This window comes from Prinia subflava, chromosome 8, assembly GCF_021018805.1.
Source record: "Prinia subflava isolate CZ2003 ecotype Zambia chromosome 8, Cam_Psub_1.2, whole genome shotgun sequence".
In the NCBI taxonomy this organism is placed as follows: Eukaryota; Metazoa; Chordata; class Aves; order Passeriformes; family Cisticolidae; genus Prinia; species Prinia subflava.
This window is the reverse complement of record NC_086254.1, coordinates 20,305,664-20,311,663: the sequence shown is the minus strand read 5'-3', so window position 1 is coordinate 20,311,663 and position 6,000 is coordinate 20,305,664.

The following is a 6,000-nucleotide window of genomic DNA, read 5'->3' as shown; positions in this document are numbered from 1 at the left end:
CGGGTACGGAGATGCCCAGAGAGGATGAAAGGATCCCGCCGGGACTGAGGAACTGCGCGGGGATGGAGGGAGCTGGAGAGAAAGAAGGAATCCCGCGGGGATGGAAGGATCCCACGGGGATGGAGAGACCCGGCGGGGATGGAGGGACCCCGAGAGGAAGAATGAATCCCGCGGGGATGGAAGGATCCCACGGGGATGGAGGGACCCGGAGCGGCGTCTCCGAGGGCTGGGGGGCGGCGGGTCCCCAGGGAGCCCCGGGGGTTCCCGGCGGCGGTGGGACGGGACGGGACGGGACGGGGCCGCCCCGCCTCCCGCTTAAAGAGCCGCGGCGCCGGGCGGCCCGCAGCGAGCTGGGACCGGCACCGCCCGCACCATGCGCTCCGCAGCCAAACTCAGCCGCATCCTCCTCCTCCTCCTCCTCCTGCCGCCGCCGCCCGCCGCCGCCTACTTCGGGTCAGCACCGCCCGCGGGGACCGGCCCGGGCGCCGCCTTCGCGCCGGGACCCGGGGGGAGCGCGGGCTCCGTGGGGCAGCACCGGAACCCGGGGCGGGGGACGGAGCGTCCGTGGGGCAGCTCGGGGTGTCCGTGGGGCAGCACCGGGACCCGGGGAGCAGCAGGGGACAGCGCCGGGAGGGAGCGCGGAGTGTCCGTGGGGCGGCTCGGGGCAGCGGGAGCGCAGTTCCCGGCGGATGCTCCGCGGAGGGGCCGCGGGGGCTCCGCGGGGCTGTCCCGGTGCCGTCCCGGTGCCCGGGCTCCTCCCCGTGGCTGCGAGAGGGTCCCGGCAGAGCCGCGCACCTGCAGCTCCCGGCGCAGCCCCCGCAGTGCCCCGGGCAGCGCTGGCACTGCGGAGAGCGGCCCGGCGGGGCAGGGGCTGAGGGGAGAGCACAGGGCGTGCTGGGGTCGCAGGAGCCCCCCCGAGCTCCCGGCGAGCCCGGACAGAGCGGACCAGGAGAGGATTTACCGTGCGAGAGCGGGATGTGCAAACGGGGGCGAGATTGTGTTTGCCGGGAGGAAAAGTGGATTGCAGCCCTGAAGGGTGCTCCGGGTGTGCTCAGGGTGGCACCCATCCCTCCCTGGGGTGAAGGGGGGAGCATGGGGCCGGCACAGCGAGCCGGGGCTCAGCGGGCAGGAATGGGGACCTGAACCGGCCCAGGGCCGGAGGCAGAGCTGCTGCTCCAGCCCGGGGCACTGCAGGGTCAGGATCACCCGGGCACAGCCGTCCCTGGGTTTGTGTCGTCCCCTCACGTTTTAATTTGCTTGGGATAAAGGCACAGATGGGTTTGTAACAGGCTGGATCAATGCAGAATTTCCTGTGCAGAGCGTTCTGGGGGGTTTGTCTAGTTTTCTGTGTGAGCTGCTCCTCAGGCAGGATTTCCAGACCCTCATGGTAAGCAGAGCTGTTGGTGCACAAATCAGTGAGGATAGAACAGACACAAGCATTTGTGATTCAGTGATTGTTGCACTCAGGACTGGTCAGTGCTGCCTGGCACACGTGGAGGGTCCTGTTCCTCCTCCTCCCACCACACACCAGACTCTGCTGGCTTGGCACATCTCACCTGGGACACCTCTGGTGTTTATTCCTGCTGCAAAGCTTCCTTAAATCGGCTGGATTTTAAATTTATTAATTGTATCATTCAGCCTAACTCACACGGAAATCCATGCTGGGGGCTCCCCTTTCTCAGTCACTCAGAGCCTGTGTCAGCACTCACTCCAGGAAGGGCTGCAGGGAGAGTTTGGATTTCCAGCCACAGGGATGTGCATGTGGCTGTGCCAGGGGAAGGGAATGAATTTGTGCTGCCCTTCCAGATAACAACACAGAGCTGTCACTGACCACTGCTCAAGCTGGACTCTGTTAAAGCAACCTGAGTGACCCTTTGCTCTGTGTCAGTGATTAATTTGGCGCAAGCAGCTTCTGGGCACATGAAATCTGTGTGTGCTGCCTCTTGATCATGCACAGCTCAGGATCTGAGGCTGTAGGTTTAATTTTCAGTGTGGGTTTTTTCCCTTGAGGGGTCTGACACGGGTGTGTCCTGCGTGTTCTCACCTCTTCATCTGAAAGTCAAAAGAAGAAACCCAAGTCTAAAAGCTCAGTGAGTTTAGTGGTGATGAGCAGTATGATACATGAGTGCTTTCAGATACAAAATTGAGTTGATTGACTCAAGAGGAACTTGAATATTTTAGAAGTGAATGTTTGGTGTGGCTTGGCTGGGGAGAAAACCAATCTGACACCTAAACTATTCCTGAACTGGAGCGGACTGGGGACCCTGGGTCAGTGTCTGCTTCTAAGTTTAGCCAAAGAGGAGACACCTAGACACTTGAGCCAGATATTTGCCTTCCAAACACTTAATGGAGAAAACCTGCAAAGATGTGAGGACAAGTGAAGGAAGCTTTTGGGTGGCCACATGCAAGACAGGACCCGAGCCCTTTCTGCTGTGAATGTGGCAAAGGTGAAGTATTGCTGGTTCAAAGGGTGAAGGAAACGCTAAGTTTGATTCCATTAGAGCAAAGGTAAAGCATGAAGTGTATGGGATAGTCCAGCAAAAATGGTCTGGCAAAGATGCAGCTCAAATTTAAATATAGAAACCAAAGATTTGCCAGAGTGAACACAGCATTACAATGGATAAATTCAGAGAAACCCAGAACAGGGTGGGTTAGAAGGAACCTTTAGAGTCACCCAGTCCCACTGCAAGGGAGGAAAATCTTCCACTATCCCAGGCTGCTCCAAGCTCTGTCCAGCCTGGCCTTGGGCACTGCCAGGGATCCAGGGGCAGCCACAGCTGCTCTGGGCACCCTGTGCCAGGGCCTCCCCTCCCTCAGAGGGAACAATTACTTCCCAATATCCCATCCAGACCTGCACTGTGGAAGTGGGCAGCAATTTTTGTATTATGTTTTTAGGACAAAGAGAAGTGTCTTTAAATGACAGCAGCTGTGGGCAGAGCTCCGACCCCATTCCCGGTACCTGCAGCTCTTGGCTCGCTGCTGTCTGTGCACTGGGGGTAAATTAATTCACCCATGGGGGTAAATTAAAACCTGCCTTTAGGAGAGGGAGAGAAAATCAGCTCTGTGTGAAAGGTGGCCTGGCTGTTGTAGGGGTTGTGTTGGGCTTGCCTGGCTCTCTGGATGCAGGAGTGTCCAGTGTCCTCACCCTCTGACTCCCTTTGTGCTGCTTTTGCTTCCACCTTTGCTTCAATCCTCCCCCACCCTGCAGCCTCCTGTAAAACATTCCCTCCTTTTCATGCTTTTCTTCTCGGGATGTTCAGCTCCTCAGGTGGTGGGAATGTCTCCAGACCTCATTAAAGCTCTAAGCCTCCTGCTGCCTTCTTGTTCATGTCTCACAAGGTGAAAAGGCATTTAGGATGTGCTGGAGGGCAAGGAGCTTCTCCCAGGGCAGAATCCAGAGCAGACCCACCCCAGGTAGGAGGCTGGTGGGAAGGTGGAAGCACCAAACCTGATCAAAGCCTCCTCCTGGGGAGGCCTCTGTGGAACAGGCTGGGACGTGTCCCATGCATGGGCCAGGCTGGCCCCTGCTCCATGGGCAGAATTCTTTATAACTCATCCTGAAATTCCTGTGGTGGCTGCAGAGGTGCCTGGGATCTCCCAGGGTGTTCTGGCTGGGCTCACAGCTCCTCTTGATTCAGCCCTTCCCATGTGTTTAGTGCTGGTTCTGCTCTGTCAAAGCCAGTGCCATAATTTTGGCTCATTTCCTTATGGAAGGATTTTTTGGGGCTGTTAGAGGGTAAAACCAGCACGTGACCTGCAGGGCTATTGAAGCTGGGCCTTGCATGGTTTTGGAAACAGCATCATGTGTCAATTGATAACCTTAAAGTAAATATGATCATCCCCAAAAAAGCTGTCCTCACATCTCCTGTATCCTTCTGGAGATGTCCAGCAAGCCGTGGTTTCCATCCCATTAACCCAGTTACCCACATTCCTTGGTAAATGTCTTATTGCAGCATTTCCCTGATAAATCTAATGTACTGACTGCACCTCAAATAGTGACTCTGGTGTCCAGTTCTGAGTGCTCCTGGGAAGGTTTCTCAGGATATTTCTCCTCCTGTTGATCTGATTATTAAATACTGATATTTACAGGCTGCCTCATTGTTCCTCAAAGGACCAAGCCTCTTTCAGGGAGGTTTGCCACAGCATCGTTGTTGTCATTGTCACACAGAATACTGGGGTGTTAAAAAAGAGAGAGAAAGAGCACAAAGGGAAAGGCAAAAACTTTCAGCTGAGATTTGGGAAGACTGAGGATGGAGTTTGTGGTGAAACAGCAGAGGGGCTGTGGGGCTGCAGATGCACTGCACAGGGAAAGGCTTTTCATGGATGCTTTTTTGACTCTCTTCAGCTCCCAGACTCTCTTTAGCCACTGCCTCAGTGTAGCACAGGTTCTACAAACCCATCTCACTGGGTGCTGAGTGTTCCATGCCAGGAATGCTCTGGGGAATGTGGCCAGTCCAGAGTTAGACTGAAAATCTGCTCTCCCCTGTAATGACTGCCCAGCTGCTGCCCTGGGCTAGGATCAGCCCTGGAATCAGGATCCACATGGAGATATTTCCTGTGGCTGAGCTGGGGAAGGAGTCAAACCAGGGATGTCCAGACTGTGGGAGCCCAGAGCAGGTGAGGGTGGAGTGTCCTGTGCAGGAGCCTGACCTGGTTATTGCTTCTCCTCCCAGACTGGCAGCTCTCCTGATGCAGGAATTTTATATCCTGTTCTCTGTGGAACTTCAGGAGAATTCTTTTTTAAAAAAATGAGTCTGGATCTGGACACATCATCTGTTACTGCTCCCAGGCAGGGCTTGCAGCAAACACCAAACAATCCATCCTGAAGGATTCTGACTCACAGCGTTGTGTGAGCTCATCTGAGGTTTTAATTCAAGCTTTTTCTCATTGTGAGGAGCAGAAATTTGATAGAGAACCTGGAGGATAACAGGGATAGAGACACCTGCCTGAGGGGCTGAAATGAGAGCTCTGATGGAGTGAAAAGCTTTGATATCAGCTGTTAAATCTCAATATTGATTATAGAGATTTATAGTTTATATGCTGTGGGGATTTCTGCCACATCCTTTGCAGGCAGAGGGGTTAAAAGCAGAGGAACCATCCTGATCAGTCCCAACAGTGCAACACTCACAGGCCATCCTTTCTGCAAAGGATGGGGAGGATTAAATGGTGCTGTTTCTGGAAGGATGAAAGCTCTGTTTCATGGAGCTGCTGGGGACAGAGGAGAGCTGGGGACCTCTGTGCACTGCTCCATCCCTCCTGTCCCACTTCCTCTCAGCCTTTCCTGAAGGCTTCTTGCAGCTCTCTGTGGGGTGTAGATATTCCTGAGGAACATGAAAGGCCCCTGAAATCAGATATGGAGTCCTGTTGTGGGCTGCTTTGATTTTCTCCTTGCTTGGGAGAGGTAGGGAAGGCATATTTTTACTGGGTTTTAAGACCTTTCAGATGCAGAGGACATTGGGCATTGCACAGGAACAGGCTCTCATTAAAAGTCTCTTAAGCAGCTGGAATGTGGCTGGAAGGAGATTAAAGGAAATAGATGAATTTAGCAAAGTGCTCAGACAGAAAAGGAGAGAGAAATAAAGTTGGAGATCCTTATTGTTCTTTCAGATTGCAAGCAGGTGTGCATTAATTCAAAGAGTTCACTTTCTTTGCTGTATGATCTGTAGATAATAAACCCTAAATCATCTAAAACGATGCCATTTGCCCGGCTGCAAATATCTGCATATTTTATATTTAATCTTGTACGAATGTTTGCATACTCTGATCTTGATCAGATCCTGTGTTGGCTCTGATAAAATACAGTTGTGGTGGGAGCCTGCAAAGCCTCCACTCCCAGGGCAGCCTCTGTGGCTGTCCTGGCTTGGAGAGCTGTACCCCTGTCACCTGCACGACCTTGGGCACCTCCTTCAATTCCTCTGCTGCTTGTCTAAATGGAAACTCGTGTGAGAGATGGGTTTTGGGAGCTCAGTCTGTGCTCTGGCTGGGAGACTCCTGATCCTG